Here is a 19,824-nt window from a genome sequence, read left to right as displayed (position 1 = left end):
TGGAGTTGGCGGGGGCGGGAATCCGCCCACTTTGAACTATTTTTATTTCAATTCTCATATAATAATATATCTTATACACACTACGAACGGCAAGCTTACGCGTTTTTTTCGCACATCTTTGAGAACGAACACTTTACATTTCGACATCATAGGCTGGTTTAAGTAACATTCACTAATTCTACCCATGATTGACAACCACACTACTCAGATTCTTGGAAGTTCGATATATGTGTCGCCTACTTTCAAAATCCGCCAGATCCTATTTTATAAGATTTTAAAATAAATACTCTATCGTAATTCCAATTGGGCGTTTTATTGTTTAAAATATTTATATACTTGAAAACCCTGCTTACAAACAGCGTTGTATTTCAAATTCTGCTATATTCATGGACCTTGCCTTCTGACTCATATCGGCCAATCAGAGAGCGGGGATAGGTCAAAAATTAAGATTACGTCATTATCGGATTGTGTCTCGTGTTTTTTTTAATACTGAAAAAAATCTAAAAAAAAAAATTCTCTTTTTCATAATATTTTATCTAAAGATAGACAAATCTTTTAAACATAAATTTAACCCTAGAATTTTGCATGTTTTAGAAAATCGACTTGCATGGATCTAGCGGATATTTTATGAAAGTAGTAGAAATATTTTGAAAGTAGGCGGCACATATATATGATCCAATTTCGAAACATTGTACTTGAATAACTATAATTTCACTGGAGACATGATGTATTGATGAGATTAAATCCTATATTTGGAGTTCAATTGGATTTAAATTGTCAAATATAATAATCGAATTATATAATGGTTTTTCCAACATATCGTTATTCAATTCGGTTTTTATATTCGATTACGATTATGGTAAAATACTTAGCAGCTAAGAATTCTTCGAAGCTGCCTATTAAATCCAGCAAGAAATAGATGTGATGCAATGTTATCAAGCGATTAATCTTGGTACGGAATGTATAATGTTAGCTCTGCCAAAAGCAATGCATTGAAAATCTGTAATACTGTTTTAACTTACAATTAATATAATTATAAGCTTATTTTGATTCATTGATGTAAGTTTTGCAGTGACTTTTCTTGGTAGAACTTCAGTTTTTATAATAAAACAACAACTATATAGTTATATCGACTTTTTTGACATTAGGACATCATTATACTGGTGAGAAGTTAAAAATATAAATATTAAAATTCTTAGTATATTTTCCCCTTGTTTTCTAGAACCTATAAAGTTTTATTTGTAACCTATATTCTTAGTTTATTTTTCCCTTGTTTTCTAGAACCTAAAAAGTTTTATTTCTAACCTATATTCTTAGTACATTTTCCCCTTGTTTTCTAGAACCTAAAAAGTTTTATTTCTAACCTATATTCTTAGTTTATTTTTTTCTTGTTTTCAGTCATAATCCGAATCTAGTAATACTAAAATAAAATTTACAAATAACATAAATTTTACAGCGATAATTATCTAATTATTAATTAAGAGTAATTAAGTAAATAAAAACAAATGTCTCCCTTGTTCGACGACTGTAAAATACGATGACAGGAAATTATCTTATTACAACGTTTTTTTTCTGTAGAAGATACCAACAAGATATGTTGAAATCTTGCAATGTCAGACAAAATGTAGACATTTTTCGTCTATTTTTGTTACCCATCTGCGAGATTCGATCTTTGGGTAGGTGTCAAGTCGCTTTTTAAAAATACCACGAACTTAGCAAATGAGGTGGCAGCTAAAATGATATTATAAACTAGCCACGCGTTGCTGTGGATCACTCTGGTTACATGGAAAAGAAAGAAAAAATAATGCACACATTTCTAATATTGACATCTCAACATAGATGAAAAAGAAAATGGTAGTAAGCCTGGGATAGCTATGAGGTGGTTGGCTTGAGTGATTACTTTGTGCACGTGTAATATTCTACCAATGAGTGACAACCACACTACTCAAATTTTTGGAACTCCTAGAAATATCAAATATCTATCATTCTTCTTCAACCCTTATCCACATCCCAATGATGCATAGGAAACTGCATAATATAAACGCAGTGTTATCTTGATCGTTAATACATGAGAAAAGGCGATTAGCCCTCCGCTTCAGGGATTACCAGTCCAGGGTAATATTGAATAAACATAAGAATTTTAAAAAAAACTTTTATTTATTTGACTTCCTCCCTGGGAATCGAACCCGGGACTTCCAGAACGGTAGCCGAGCGCGCTGACCATTACACTACGGAGGCGAAGGCGGTATCCATCTATCTATTGATCATATGTCAAGGAATTAAAAAAATGAGTAGTGTGGTTGTCAATCATGATTAGAATGGTGAATGTTGCACGTGTGTAAAGTGATCACTAAACCAGCCTATGGTCATCATCATATAGATCATAAGCCCTGTAAATATTTTAACTTCCATATTCTTTCTCAGATATTATATATAGAGATAGGTATAAAAATAAAAATAAATACTTTTGAAATTATTGCTCAAATAAATTTTGATAAAAAATAAATAAATAAAAAAAATGCTTCGCCATGACAGTGAGTGAACACTGCCGTGACCAGGAGTCGAACCTGGGTTACCACGGCCACAACGTGGGGTCCTAACCACTAGACGATCACGGCTACCGAAGCGGTTGGTCGGGTCGACATAAAACAGCGTATTATTCGTTTTTAAACGAAACACTTTCACTTTGCACACTTGAACTATAAATCAAACATTTAAGTAGTAGACTAGTTGTTTTTCTTTTCAACCGCAAACACCTGTTATCTGTTATAACAGCTGGTCTAAACAAACCGATTACATATTGCGTTATTGACCATGACAATTATTTAGAATATAATCAAGATCAAGACCTCTATATTCTTGTCTTTTACCTAGAAACAATATAAAGATAGACTTTTCTCAAAAATAAACTAAATGTATTTTTAAAGAACCCTTAAATTATAAAAATCAATAAGAAAGATTTTTTTAAACAAAAGTAATCAGTCTTTAAATAATCAATACTGGGAAATTCATCGAATCATTAATTTTACAATTATATGAATTTATTCACCGAAATCTATTTGTTATATATTTATTTTATTATGTATATAATTATCCGCCTCCGTAGTGTAATGGTCAGCACACTTGGCTACCGTTCTGGAGGTCCCGGGTTCGATTCCCAGAGGGGGGTCAAAAAATAACTGACTTTTTCACTCTTTGATTTATTCAATATTATCCTGGACTGGTACCTGAAACGGAGGACTGAACACCTTTCCTTCATGTGTTAACGAATAAGATAACACTGCGTTTATATGATGCTGTGCCCTATGCACCATTGGGTACGGACAAGGGTTTGGGGTATCTATATTATTTAGTTTGAGATAAATTATACTTTAATTTGCGATTAAAATTCATGTTAAAACATGGGTTTCTGATAAAAAAAATATATTAAAAAAAAATTCATTAGTCTTCATATTTTTCGTGAAATATTTTTATGAATCTTTCATTTCTATAAATTATTTTACTAATATAAATTTGTTCCATTATTTTGATCCCATAAGACCTCAGGTCAAATAAATAGATGAGACACTTCGGAGAGCGCCATAATATATTTTATTTATAAATTAAATGAATTGTTTTGGCTCTACATTTTGATAATTTGTTCGTAATCCCACGCAATTGGCTAATAAACGATGTTGTTTAATTTTGCTCGTCCTTTTTAACACGGGCACTGATAATATAAAACACTAACATAAACATATAACGCATAACATACACCCCGCACCCTATCTGCGGACCAGTACCAGTCGGTGTTAATGCATTTAAGCATTAACACCGACTTATGATGTCCGATATCGTCAGAGTAGTGTTATGAAAGCTTCAAAGTTTATGGAAACTTTAAAGCATATGTTTTTTTTTAATTTTCAATTTCTGTTTCAATTTCATTCAACAACAAAAAATTAATACATACATAACAAACAAAATTTAAGGCGTAGGTATATATTAAAAGTAAGCAAGAAGCCTTAAAGGTGTAGAAGAATCCCGCTTCGGAAAACTCCTTCGGACACATGGAACAGACCATATGTCCGAAGTAGCTCTTCCTACAGACATAACAATTGGCAGGTTGTTCCTGTATATAGGAATGTGAAACAATCAATGCCGACGCTGTCTTAGGTAACTATCGGAAACATGCAGACCAGTGCTTCGTATAATTTCAGGATATCGGTCATACGATATCGAATACGAATCGATAAAAATTCGTAATCAAATACACATTCCTTCTAGTCTCTAAACTAATGAGGATCATACAATGACCAAGCAGAGGATAATACTCATATGAATGAGTATTATCCTCTTCTTTTTTCCTCTACTGTTGTTCCACGTGTCCAAAACATCTCAACACACCTTTCTTAATCTAAGATTATATTTATAACATCAGACGAGAACTGCCTGCAGATTTTCATCAGTGGATATCCTGGGGTATGGCAACCTGATGCTTTGTAGAAGAGGCAAGCTTGATGGCTGCTCTCGGAAGGCATACAAAGTAGGCACATGGCCTAGCCAACTGAATCATCCCCTTCTTATATCACTACCAGATTTCATGATCTGTTTGATTTGGTAGTGACTAGTCTTTCTAGGCCATCCTCGTTTTGTAGATTTCTTAATATGAAAATTATATTGTGAAATTACAAAATAGCATTAAATTTGAATAAATACATAGGTTAGTTGACACTTATTTGACACGTTGAAATTTATATAAAACGAGTGTCACAAAATCCACATGATATTTTGATTATAATGTAAAATTAAAACTCTACATCTGAGAGACGTTCCTTTGATGATTGTGGCTTCTGATGGAAACATGACGCTGACGACTACTTATGATATAGCACAAGATCGTGTAAACTCATATTTTGAGTGGTGATTACGAACTTACAAACATTTGTTATTTTATGTGTATAAATATCACGATAAATATAATAATTGTGGCAAAAAATTCTCGGGAATTGTCATAAAATACTTAGAATATTTTTTTAAGACAGGTCAAGTTTTCATTGATATCTTAACATAGCTGAAGAATCAAGATGGTAAAGTCTCGGCTTTTACAGGGCTTAAGACCTAAAAATAAAAATAAAACATTTTTTTATAGATATTGACAAATTAAGTTCATTGAAAAATATCATGAAGATATATATATTAAGATTAATATTTAAAAACTTTGTTTGAAACTGCTAATAAGCCGATATCTTTCACAAAATTTCAGGTCATTTAGCCAAATACCGTTATTCCACAACATTTATTTAAATATAAATAATCTTGTCGAATTATAAGCTGCAATTTTTTTTTAATAATGTGTTAAGGCATCTCCCAGAATGTAAAATAATTCAGCAAGATGAATGACAATAATTTTTTAATTAAATTAATATAATGTAGATAAATTAACGTGTATCCAATGTAAATAAAAGAGTTTCTGCTTAGTAAAAAGCTTTTTTAAACCAACAATAGATGGCTAAATTTTTGAGTGGTAGTTGTCAGTTATATGTAGAATGGTGAATATTGCACGTGTGTAAAGTGATCAAAATTTTTTTTTTTTACTGTAGATTTAAAAAAAAATCATTTAAAAAAAATACTTTGAGCGTAACAACTTATATGTACCTACTTATTATTTATTGATTCGGCATTAACTTTGCGGAATGACATGTTGATTTTTTTTTAATTAAAAACTTGTATAATACCACTAATCAAGTTTTATTTCATTACACACATTGTTAAAACAATTACCTGTCGATGAAAACAACTTTAGTTTTCAAAACAAGTGGTGTGTGGTATTATGAAAGTGTTTTTTTTTTTTACTTTATACAATAAAATAACTTTGTTTTAACCACTTTTTATTGGTAAACTTTTTCCAACCAGTTCAAAATGTGCCACAAAGTATCTGCAAAATACATTCAAGTGTTTTTTTTAATACATAATCAATTTATCCGTACACATTATTTTGATCGTAGGATAAATTTAATTTAGGACGTATCACACCGTTGACGTGATTAAAACGTAAATCAATATGACAGTAACAAAACGTAAATAAAATCAGCAACACAGCCAGCCACCCCACCCCGCATGCGGTGAGGAGTATTATGCGACCTGCGATAATTGTTTCCTACTGAATCTAGTTCATAAGGGTGGACACAATATTTAGGGTTGCCATGTTGCCTTCATCATGGACATGTCCACTACAAATATCATGCTCTGGTAACTTCCAACAGAAAACACGTATTATTTTTGTACTTTTTTCACTCTAATGTGTATTCAATATTACCCTGGACTAGCACCTGAAGCGGAGACCTGATCCCCTTTCCTTCATGTGTAAAGATAACACTGCATTTATATAATGCAGTGCCCTATGCATCATCGAGTGTAGGTAAAGATTCTAAGAAGATATATATTTAATATATATTTGCATATACATGTATATTTTTTTATTTGGCAGTTTAAATAGGCACTTTTAATTATTTATTCCCACTTAATTTTTAAATCCATCATTTTGTGAGCCTGGCAATTGGCATGGATCTTCCTTCAAAAGGCATCTAGAGGAAAACCAAAAAAATCATAGATGCTACAAAAAGATAACATGATTTGAAGGCATGGCCTAGGTGACGTTGTCCATGATAGAAGGACCTACAACCTGAGGACGAGGAGAGATGACACCAACAATCTTCAAAGACGATAAGTAGGGATAGAGCCAGGAAAGAAGAGGTTGAGTTTTACTAACAGTAGTCTGGATTTTATCCCATTTGAACCAATGATAAATACTTAAATGTTTGAAACGAGGACAGTCCCATATTTATTGGGATGTGTGGTAACCCTCCTCATGCAACATGCAGAAATGCATTTATGTAGCTTAGTTAATTTGGCGGAGTGCATTCCGGGGCTAGGAGTCATTATTGGTCCTGATTTAATGCGGGTTCTATCACGAGTGCAATCTGAATTGCATTTAACTTAATTGTTTATTTCATGATATGGATTCTATATTTTGATACGAATAAAGCAATTTGCTGCTGATATTTATCTCATATTTAATTGATATATTTTAAAGTAATTTTATTTTATTTTTACAAAAGGGTAGATATTTTTCAATTTATATATTTTTTTCTTCTTTTTTTATCTCTTAATGTTTTAATAGCATAATAAAAAATATAACATAAATGCGGAATTGTTTAATTGGCTTTATTTTTATTATTGTAACTATTTTTTATTATATACTTTTTAAATATAAAGCTGTACAATTCCTGAATAAATAAATAAAAATGTTCAAAATCCTGGAAAAAAAATATTATCCTTTAATGTGTTATTTAGATTTTAATTAGTTTAATGACTGTGCATTAAACCTTCCACTTATAATAATGACGTTTTCATTGCATTAGCCATGAGAGTTGGCTGTTGAATATCATCCCTGCCATTAATTGTGCCAATGTATCTCGGACAAACGTCAATATCATTTATATTAATGGTTTTGGGGCAATCTCCATGTCCACAAAACTGCACTTAAAATCCCCTAATCAAGTAGCGCTCGTACGAACATCACGATACTTCGCATAAGGGTCAGTTTAATGTCTGCGTTAGGTTTACGACCGTTAGATGACAAAACAATCAGCGAACTCATTTTGAACGATCGTTATTTTTAATTTATTTTTTCGTTTTCTAAAGTTATCTTATAATTCACTTAGTATACAAACTAATATTTAAATTTAATCACATCTTACAATAAACGTAAATTTATTTAAAATCTTTTTATTCTTCATACATTCAGGCATGTCATCATACATTTTCAAAACCTTTTTACGTAGTGCAATTTAGCGATTCAGTTTTTTTTAATAATGTCTTATTCTATCTTTATTTCTAGTTACATGTTTTATTATTTTTACTATCTTATTGATAAAATATTTAGGCATCCTGTTGTTAAAAAATTAAAATATAAAAATAACAATATTATTTACCTGTATCCTTTTTATATGTCGCTCACTCCTTTCAAGAACGTCATAAATCAAAAATCGCCAATTTTTAGTTGTGCATGTTTTCGGAAAGCCCAGAAAACGTACTATATCCCAGCAAAAGAGGCATATTTTTAACTTAATATTTACCCGCTACAGGGCAGAAAATGTTGTTTTTGCATTTTGAAGAAAAGGTATTGTTTAATTATTTTTTTAGAATATACTTAACATTTTTCAAATGGAAAAAAATCCTTTAGGTTTTAACTAAAAAGATCTATTGCACAGTAAAAAGTTCAATAAATGGCTTGATATTTATTTTTAATACATTGTGTTATATTTTTAAACTTTAAAAACGTCTCCTGAAAAATCAAGTTTTTAGATTTATTACGTTCTTGAAAGGAGTGAGCGATGTATCCTATTAAATTCGTTTCTAATTTTTTCTACTTTATTATGTGTACTTTTCTTTAGTTCTATAATATGACTTAAAGTCATTTAAATTTCCGTCCAAAGACGGACACAGTTTTATATTTTTGCCAATGCAAAAAAATTAAAGCATGGAATAGTAATGTACAGTATTTACATCGATAAACAATCGGTTTCGAAGTCGTTAGAAACAAAAGTTAAAAAAAAACACCTGTAAAATCGACGTATGGACAAAGTTTTTTTTATCTACTAATTTCTAGACAAGTTCTATAAATAAATTCCTTGAATGTAGCCACCATAAAAGACCAAATCGCGAATAGAACATTTGGACTATATTTACGCTAATTATTCACGCGACTTGGCAAGGTGGAGGACATTTGTTGAGATTAATCCCGACGCGTCACCGGCGGCGGACGACACGGCCATCTTTCCACTACACTCTGCGTCAGTATTGGGGATCTAAAGGTAGCAGCTGTTACACTCCCCGCCCACGAATCCGCATATCTCCCGCCTACGATCGTGATGATTTTCTATTTGTGTGATCTACATATAACATCAAGAAAATTATATATTCCCATTGTTTTTTTTTGTATAAAAATATAATCAAATAAATAATGTTGTAATACACACAAACATAAAAAATAAATAATAAGTCGCTCTCCAAGCAAAGAGCTCAGCCTCTATATTGGAGAGAACAGCGTTATTAATATTGGCTTGAAACTGGCGTCAAGGGTTCGATTCCCGCCAGGTGCAAAATAAATTCATGAAAGATATATTTTCAATTGGTCTAGGCGTATATGATGTTTTTTTTCCATTTACCTTCCCTATCTTTACTATCCTAGCTGCAGACAAGCCTCTTATCGTATGTATAAAAACAGCGTACGTAAAACTTAGTTAATAGATTTTCAAGGAGCTATTTTCACGGAATCTCTCTCGTTTCCAGGGCAGTGGGTAATCATGTAATATTTACGTTATCTGTTCGATAAGTAACCCATCAGGTCGCTATTAACCCTCGAAGGGTCAGTTTAGTAGGGGTAGTAACGATAAGGGATGATAATATAAAAAACATGTTCGATTACACCCCGCCAGTTATCCTGCATAACGAACAAAACATTCACTAAGCGAATTATGATTCGTTTAACCCCCTTTTAAATATTAAACCGAGAAAGGGTGTGGAAGGGTTGTCGAAGTATGGTGCAATATAAATGAAACTGTTTCAATAAAAAACCTACCTTTTTACTTTACAAATATTTCAAATAGTCCCTAAAAATATAATATATTACATATTCTTAAACCATATCTGCTCCCTATGTGGAGCATATGGAGTCCACAAACTGTCTCCAGACTTTTTAGTCGATCCCAGCTCCCTTGCACCCGCCTGAGTTACACCGCGTCCCGAAGTTCAGAAGAGAACTACCGACAAATTGTCAGCAGTGCACTGCTGCAGTGGTCGTCTTGGGCGGCGCGACTACCATTATACTGTTTCTTACTAGAGTTGGCAGAGAGGATGGAACGCCACACTTATTTATCTTGATATACACTCCTAGCTTCCTTCACATCTAGTCATCCATGTCCTCCGATTACGTAGACTTTTGACACCGCCAAATATATCTTTATTCGCTTTTCCACAATAAATGTTTTTGAAGTGAAACTTCTAAGGTGGCGATTGGATAATCCATAATTAGACGAGAGTCGGGAGTGCAATTTTAAGGACGCGTCACGTACGTTAGGCACACTTCGTTACATAAGAGAGAAGAAAGATATGACGTAAAGAGAAAGAGAAAGAAAGCTTTACGTACTGATGCTACAGGAGTGGAACAAAAGAGAGGGACGTATACACGATACAAATAAATAGAATAAGATATAATTTAAATGTACACGTCAGACGCTATATATGACCACTGAGGTTGCACAAGTTGTGTAAGTAATTTATTATTGTGTTTTAACAAATATGTTCGGTGTTGCGCGATAAAAAAAAATCACTTGAATTTTTTTATCAAATTATCCAACATTACTTTTTCGTATTATTTCATTATGCTAAAATTATTTTTAATTAAATAAGTTTATTAATTTGCCACGACTTCAGAGCGACAAGTTTGGTAATCAAAGTGGTTCTCCAGCGGTCGCAGCGGGACAAAACAACCCTTAAAGCCGTCATACTAATGACACCCCAAACCCCGGGCCCATGAATAATGCAAGGCTTATTGTTGGTACCAGGACCTACCCCCAATCACTTGTTACAACCTTCGTCCCTCCCTTTCCGAAGCTTATCTTTCATTAACCAATTATTAACGGAGAATTAACAAACTTTGACAACATTGTAAAAAATCATGAACCTCGCAATTTAATCAGCATGTTTTTAGTGAATTTGTCAAAAATGTTATATTAAATCCATTGTTGAAATGTGAAAAATTAAAAAAATTGAAGTAAAGGGGAAAATTTTGGAACAGGTATCCAATTGCACCCTTCTACGGTTTAACCTAAAATTGTTGGTAAATGATTTTCAACAGTTATAAACAAGATATATATATTTTAATTTTTAAAGAAAAGAGAAGTATTTGTGTTTTTATTATTTACAAAAACACTTCAATTTCATACTATTTATGTGAGCCTAAGCAGCTCATTATTAGAAACAGGTATCAAAATGTGGTAGAGTGGGTTCGAACCGAGAAACTCTGACTCAAGAGTCCTTGATACTTACCACGGGACCACAACCCGACACAAAATGAACAGATAGATGATTAGTTTTAGTGTATTTGGGAAGTATGTTTTCTAGGGATAGAATGTTGATACAGGTATAGAAAGGAAAGTGATGCTGGAAACAGAGTGAATGGTGAAATCATTTATGGCTAATAAAAACTTAATCGGCATTCTTTTGACTTTCTTCACTGAGGAGTTATTTTCACATTTTGACACCTGAACATAGATGAAGAATTCTGTGTATTTACAGAGCTTACGACTATCATAGACTGGTTTAAGTGATCACTGTTTAAACGTGTAACATTCACCATACCCACGATTTGAAAGTGTCTTTGCTAAAATAAAAAGCTTTTTCAAATCAACCATAGGTTCTGCCGCGAACTCGCACATAGTTACAAATATTTGAGTAGGCAGTGTGGTTTTCAATCATAGGTAAAATAGTAAATGTCACGTGTATAAAGTGATTACATTCTCAGCCTATGGTAAATATTCGTACTTCCATATTCTTCCTCATCTATATTGAGATGTCAAAATATATCCATTTCATATACATAATCCCAATCATTTCCTCCATCGATGATTTGTGAGTACCATACAATATACAAGAAAGATGGACTCAAACGCTCGATTCATTGTATGTATTTTGTACCCCACGGATTTATTTTGATGTGCAGCCATAAAGTAAATACGATTTAATTACGAAAACAGGTCGGAACATAACGGTTTGATCACCGACAAAACACTGTGTTAGCATTTAGCATTTATAACACGGGTGTTGGCAACAAAAAACGGCATTAACATTTAGCATTTAATAGAGTGGTGTTGCCAGCCCAACACGCCGCCCATTGTGTGTTCCCGCCAAATGTTCAGCGGAACAGAACGCAACAATGGCGAGCCTTTCCGCCCCATTTATCCTTATTTGCAGAGCTACTTATTTTATTAGAAAACACCCTCGGCGGGTGTTGGAGCGCCCGAATAAACAGCCAGCTAAACAGTTGGTTGCGATATTTGCCGAAGCTACCGGCGCCCCTGGCGGGCGCCAACGCAAACACCGGCCCCAGCGCCAGCACTGTGTCGCCACCTGTTATCAACAATTTACATTACACATAAACACAGGGGCAACACAAAACTGCTAAACAATAATCATTTTTACCAATCTAACATTGTAATAGCAATATAAGTTAAAAATCGTCAGAGAACACATGATATAGTGGGGACTGGCCGGAGTCATTTCGTCGTAACGAAACACGTTAAGATTCGAGCATTCGTATAGTCAGTACAGCGAGCCGAGCTTGTTCCGAGCACTACATCCAATGTTCGGATGTTCGCCATGAATGTTATGTTACGACGAAATTCTCCGGTCAGTCCCCACCTTTAGAAGATGTACGGCAAAACGTTATATGATAGATGTTCTGATAATGTACATATGTTGATATAAGCATACGAGTATAAGGAAAAAATGCAAGGCTAAGAGTAAAACAAATTTATGAGGCGAATGCGGTTGGAAGACTTCAATTATATTAGAGGCTAACAAATAATAAGAATAAGAAAGTTGAGTATGAAAAATAATATAATACTAATATAGTTAGCTTATTTGCAATGTTTATCAATCCAAGTAAATAACTAACTAACCGTCACTCCCCATAGGGGTAGGCAAAGAGAATAGAATGTTACACCAATCTGTTTTTACAAACAATCTTCGCCTCTTCCATATTCATACATTTCTCCATACATAGCAGCCGATAATTCCGACTCCTGACCTGACCACTCTCAGACGTTTGAAACACTTGGTGATGCCAAGTTTTAGTCGATTTATACAATCAGTATAATTTTAATTTTTTAAATATTCGAGGTAGAGATCCTAAATTCATAACGTCATTAATCTCGGTTTACTTATTAGCTTGTATACCGTTGATATCAAAGGAAGATCGAAGGAACAAATGCCAGAGGACGCCCACACTGCAAATGTCTTTGCGACTTATACGAGGATATAGGCTGTTCAACGTATGAGGAGCTAAAGAGGGTGGCGCATAGTAGACCGGAATGGCGAAGGAGATGTCATTTTTTATTGCAAACCAATATTTTTTCATTAAAAAAAAAGATAAATATTTGTATTTTATATATTATTTACAAAAATACTTCAATTTCATACTATTTCTGTAAACGGCTCATCATTTTGAATATGTATCAAATTGTGGCAGAGTGGGTTCGAACCGAGAGACTCAAGAGTCCGCGACAATAACCACGGGACCACAACCCGACACTATCTACTAATCTACAAGGTTAAGAACATAAAAGAAGATATCGTTAACTCAGTACTAATGTGCGAATAAAACTGAAATTATGTTTTAAGTAATTTTGTTAAGCGTTTTCTGAATCACCGAATACACAGCGAAAATTCATATTTGGCCTGCGGTAAGTACAGAGAAGCTTCCACTAAAGCTATGTAAGTTGCACACATTTAGGACTGTGCGAGTAAACCTGAGCTTTTGCATTTGGTGTTTCATTTCATTTACAAACATTATGAAGGTATTTTACCGCTTTGAGCTTTCATTGTTCGGGTGTAGGTATAACACGTACTTGAATGTGTAAGTTGTATTTTAAAATACTCATGCGTATATGTGTGCTTTGTGTATCATTATAATTATTAAATAAGTATTAAATTTATTGTTTCGGCATTCACTTTGGGGTAACATAATTATTTTTTTAAAACTCTTATACGCACCCCAATGGTGCATAGGGCACTGCGTCATATAAACGCAGTGTTATCTTGATCGTTTACGCATGAAGAAAAGGTAATCAGCCCTCCGCTTCAGGTACCAGTCCAGGGTAATATTGAATAAATACAACAGTGAAAAAATCACTTATATTTATTTTACCCCCCTTGGGAATCGAACCCGGGACCTACAGAACGGTAGCAGAGAGTGCTGACCATTACACTACAGAGGGGGACACAAGATGAAATGGGGTAATACAAGATGAAATTATAAATTAAAACACTTGTTTTCATTGACACACACCCCTCCCCTTAAGTTACCTCCCCTCCTCTCTTACAGTACAGATAATTATTTATGCTTTAGTTTATATTCAGATCGAAGATGTAAGCATCTGTAGCTTCCAAAATTAGTCGTCTAAATAAATATAACTGATGTGGTAAAAAAACAAGTGTTTTCATTTACAATAAAATAGGTATTTAATTGGAAAAAAGTACATTTTAAATAAATGCAGTGAATGGAATCATGGTTTTAGCTCTAATGCCAGAGTAATGAGGCGCTCTATCCTCTCTGCTAACCTTTTCGGGGAAGAGACATGATAGTTAGTTAGTTTATAATAGAGTATAACGTCAACATATCCATTTTTTCAACATATTATTCTAGTTTTGTAACATGCTGATATTTCGTAATTGACTATATTTCAAATTATAAAACAAAAACTATATAAATACTTACATTATTTTATCATTTATTTAAAATTACATATTTTATACAATTTAATACAGTTTCCACACATTTGTACTTAATACAATCTTATAAGTTTTATTGCGATAAGCCTCACCAAAAAACAGCTCTTGTGCTTGAGTGTATGTAGATAAACATATCGCTCACTCCTTTCAAGAACGTCATAAATCAAAAAACGTGATTTTTCAGGAGAACGTTTTTAAAGTTTAAAAATATAATGCAATTTATTTAAAATAAATTTCAAGCCACTTATTGAACTTTTTACTGTGCAACAGATCTTTTTAGGTTAAGCCTGAGGGTTTTTTCTCCATTTGAAAAATAACTAGTTTATTTGAAAAAAAAATTAAACTATAACTTTTCTTCAAAATGCAAATACAACACTTTCTGCCCTGTAGCGGGTACATATTAAGTTAAAAATATGCAGCTTTTTCTGGGATATAGTACATTTTTTGGGCATTCCGAAAACATGCACAACTGAAAATTGACGAATTTTGATTTATGACGTTCTTGAAAGGAGTGAGCGATATGTGTGTACTTTGGTATACATATGAATATATTGTTATACTCATAACGACAAAACCCGGTCACTGGTCAAATCCAATAAAAATTGAGAAAGTTAAATAAACAGTTGTTGTTTTATTATATTCAACATGTTAGATTTTTTCCTGGATTCCAGAACAGTATTGTGTCATATTTTAAAACCCCATTGAATATTTGATGGGACGTCATATTTCTTCCTTGGAGGTTTTCCTTCCTCCTGCCCCCGAGCCCCATTCATCACTTCATGGCTTGTCCTTAATAGAAAAAACATAGGGTAGGGTGTTCAACAAATGTTCCGCCGAAGCTAATCCCACCCCGAGATGTTTGTATTATAGATATGGCCTCCAAAGCGTGAAAACTACCCTTGCTGCGCGGAAACTACCACCTACCCCTCTTGCTGAGGGATGGATTGAGTCCCATTACCTATTCATGACAGAAAGCTGCCGGATTTCTATGCTAAAGCAGTAAGCTTCGGCTTAGCTGGGAGTAAGCAAGAGATAATCATAGATGAATAACAAAAAAATATTATTTTTTAACACCTCATCAAAGATGAAGAAAAATATGAAAGTCTGGACTTTTACGAGGCTGACGAACGTCATAGGCTTGTTTAAGTGATCACTTAACACACGTGTAACATTCACCAATTCTACCCATTATTGACAACCACACTACTCAAATTCTTGGAAGTTCTATATATATGAACCAATTTTGAAACATCGCTAAATTCCTGAATCGCTAGAACTTCACTAGAGACATCTATTGGTGAGATGAAAAGAAGATTGTTATTAAGCAAAAACTCTTTTAACAGTATGTGAGGTCCGAATCCTGGATTATAATCACACACAAGAGAAACGCCAGTAAAAATAATTTTCAATTTTATTATTTAAGCTTATAATTTGACCAGATTTCATTCATCAATCGAGACGAAATTATGGCAATTACTAACTAACGCGCTAACCATCACTTTACTTCCCGCAAGAGTAGGCAGAGAGAATAAAACACCACATCAATTTGTCTTTGCAAACAATATTCGCCTCATCTACATTCTTGCATCTCCTCGTACATACCCGCCGATTATTCCGACTCCTGACCTGACCAAATTAAAGTATTTGAAATACTTGTTCATGTGAAGTTTTCCCCCGTCATCATTTATTACCAACTACATTCGCCTCATAAACTTGTTTTCTATTCTTTCTTCATTCATTCGTTCCACGTGCCCAAACCATTTCAACACACCTTTCTTAATTTTATAATGCTTACCCCTTATGCCTCGCATTCTTTCATTATATCACCCTTTTGACATCTATCGTACATCGTTTTGCTTCGACTGCATTCAGTCTACTTTCATACTTTTTTGCCAACTCTATGCTTCACTTCCAAACACTGGGGTTGGAATATTAATAACATTATGAAATAATTAAAATACAAATTCAGTGCCGTCCCATGACTTAACTATTGAATTTATTCAATGTAAAAAATTATTAAATGTGTGTCTGTGTTTGTATGGATGCGTATGTATCTAAGGGCAAGAAAAAATATGCAAAGATGTGAAGAGACGTTTCGTCATTGTTTTATACTAGAGAAAAACTCTTGCATCCACGCGAGATACATCCCATGAGTTTATATGACAGCTTGGTGACAGCTTTGGGTTGAATAATAAATAAATTTTTAGAGAGTTCTTTTTGAAAGAGATAAATAAATCACCGTTAAATAATGTACGTGAGAATAAAAATTTATTTTTATATGAGCATATTAAAATTTTCATTTAAGTATATACATATTTTTACATTGATATATTATATGTGTGAGTCTGTGTGTGTATGTGCATTTCCTTTAAATTTTCCCAAGGTAACTTTTTGTTTTTGTAATAGCTTGGTGTTCCACTTATTCTGAAATCATTTTAGAAACTTAAGGATGCATTTGTTTTTTTTTTTCATTAACTAAAAAAATATTTATGTGTAAAAAAGGAACATTTTAAAAGTCTACCATTTATCTATGTACCGTTAAAAAGATGTTCTAACTGATAGAGAAAGAGTTATTCATTTTAATGAATTTGAAACCTAAATTACATTGTAAGAAAGCTTATAAAAAAAGGCAAGCATAGTGAAATGTATACCCATAAGATCCTTCCCAAAGTATAAACTAGAATACTATCAATATAAATAACTATATACAACATTTTGAGTGTGTCCAAATACTTGTTCACAAAATCTGGATTATCTCCAATTACATGAGTTATTTTCATATAATATTATTATCTGGTCAAATTATAAGCTTAAATAATATAAATGAAAATGACATTTTCTGGCGTTTCTCAGTTGTGTGATTATAATCGAAAATTCGGACCTCACATACTAATAAAACAGTTTCTGCTCAATAAAAAGCTTCTTTTCATCTCACCAATAGATGTCTGTAGTGAAGTTCTAATGATTCAAGAACAACGTTTCGAAATTGGATCATATATATAGAACTTCCAAGAATTTAAATAGTGTGGTTGTCAAAAATGGGTAAAATTGGTGAACGTTACACGAGTGATCACTTAAACCAGCCTATGACGGTCGTCAGCCCCGTAAATGCCCAGACTTCTATATTTTTCTTCATCTTTGATGAGATGTCAGAAAATAATATACAAAAATAACTATCATCAAATTGATAAAAACCCAGCATCTGTGAACAATAATTTAGACATGAATATTGTGTACTCGTTTTGTTTATTGAAAAGTTGCATGAAAAAAATCCACCCTTAATTAAATAAACATTTTTTTCTCGATTCAATTGAAATAATGCGACATTTGTCGGATATATCTTCAGACCATAAACTAACATTCTTTTGTATTCGGGGCGACAAGTGAATCTTTGCGCAGGGGTGTATTTGCTCGGATATCGCTTGTGGAGGGGGGCGCAAGGATCATTTTTGTGCGGCGACTTGACGCGAGGGGCTGATTAGCACGGAGGGGTGTGCAATAGTACGGAAAAAGTTAAACATTGTCGCAACAACTCAATCGCTTGTTTATGGTGACCAAAGTGCAAACAAGGGCGGCTCGTGACACAAAAAAAAATAAGAAATTTAAAAACTAACTAAAAAACATTGTTTTTTTTGACATCTCAACATAGATGATGAAGAATCTGGAAGTCTAGGCATTTACGGGAATTACGACCGTAATAGGTTGGTTTAAGTGATCACTTTACAAATGTGTTACATTCACCAATTCTACCCATGATTGACAACCACACTACTCAAATTCTGAGAAGTTCTAAATATATATATATGATCCAATTTCGAAACATTGTACAAGAATCACCAGAATTTGCACACTTGGATACCGTTCTAGAGGTTTTAGGTTCGATTCCCAGGGGAGATTAAATAAAAAATTTTAAAGTTTTTTTTTCACTCAAATATTTATTCAATACTACCCTGGACTGGTACCTGAAGCGGATGACTGATCACCTTTCCTTCATGTATTAACGATCAAGACAACACTGTGTTTATATGATGCAGTGCCCTACGTGCCATCAGGGGCTGATAAGAGTTAGAAGAATAATACATTGTAGTATTTTTTGGAAGATAAATTAAAAATATTTTCAAATTTTACGAGGACCCCCTGAACTGTTTTCCTGACACAGTGGCGGTGTAACCTTACCAGGGGGGATGCTCAAGCAAGCGGAAGCTCCCCAACAATACAGTTTGATTAACTCTGCTCCCGACCCTCCCCAGCTGCGCCCCTGGCGGCCTAATACTAATTCAATTGACTATCCGGGGTAGTACACACACATACACACACACACCAACACATGTACTTATACACTAGAAAAAATGACACTTGCTACAGTATACATTAAACGGGACATTATATTTATAAGACCAATGTCTGGAATCTGAACTATGACCGAATTTGATAAGATAATATGAAGGTTAAATAGCACAACCATTACACTATCCATCTTACAATAGAATGACTAACTAACTAATCATCACGCCGCTTCCCCGCAGGGGTAGGCAGAGAGAATAGAGCGCCACACCACTCTGTCCTTGCAAACATTCTTCGCCTCTTCCACGTTCATGCATCTCCTCATACATACCTGCCGATTGTTACTACTCCTAACCTGACCACTTTCAAGTATTTGGCATACCTGATCGTGCCATGTTTTTCCCGGTCTTCCTCTGCTTCTTTTCCCACTAACATTCGCCTCATAAATTTGTTTTACCGTTTTTTCCTCACTCATTCGTTCTACATGTCCAAACCATCTCAACACACCTTTCTTAATTTTATCGATAATGCTTATCTCAGCTTTGCATTCCTTCCTTATTTACATCTATCATACATCGTTTTGTCGCACATTCTTCTGAGAGATCGCATTTCGACTGCATTCAGTCTACTTTCATCCTTCTTTTGCCAACTCCATGTTTCACTTCCATACATTAGAGTTAGAACCAGGACTCCGTTGTGCACTGCCAGTACACAATAGAATGATTTTCATAATAAATTAATTTTATGGATTTTTTCCTTTATTTACGACCGTAGCCAATTTGTACATAATAAATATATGACATGTATTAATTATTGTATTGTAGAAAATAATAATCTCTTTTTAAGTATATTAAAAAGGGATGAATACATAAGACAAGGAATTGTACATCTGACTGAAATATTGTATTTATTCTTGCTTTGTAGTTAGGAAGTGACATATTTCAGATATTGGTATGGTCCGCGAAATCATTGCCGAGGTTTTATATT

The 19,824-nt window shown here is 33.6% G+C and overlaps 1 protein-coding gene and 1 non-coding gene across 2 annotated transcripts in view; both read right to left on the bottom strand.

Annotated features, from left to right (window-relative positions):
- LOC148312179 (paired mesoderm homeobox protein 2A-like) overlaps positions 1-19,824 on the bottom strand; it is an 83,716-nt gene that overhangs the window by 18,974 nt on the left and 44,918 nt on the right. The gene's annotated exons all lie outside the window — the stretch shown is intronic.
- On the bottom strand, positions 2,547-2,618 carry TRNAH-GUG (transfer RNA histidin (anticodon GUG)). The gene has a single exon. It is a non-coding gene; the product is annotated as a tRNA-His (tRNA).

The sequence above is a fragment of the Brachycentrus maculatus genome, unplaced genomic scaffold (assembly GCF_059751285.1).
Source record: "Brachycentrus maculatus isolate JH-2025_06_01 unplaced genomic scaffold, ASM5975128v1 h1tg000049l, whole genome shotgun sequence".
Classification (NCBI taxonomy): Eukaryota; Metazoa; Arthropoda; class Insecta; order Trichoptera; family Brachycentridae; genus Brachycentrus; species Brachycentrus maculatus.
The sequence above is the reverse complement of the archived record's forward strand: the minus strand, read 5'-3'. Positions and strand labels throughout refer to the sequence as shown.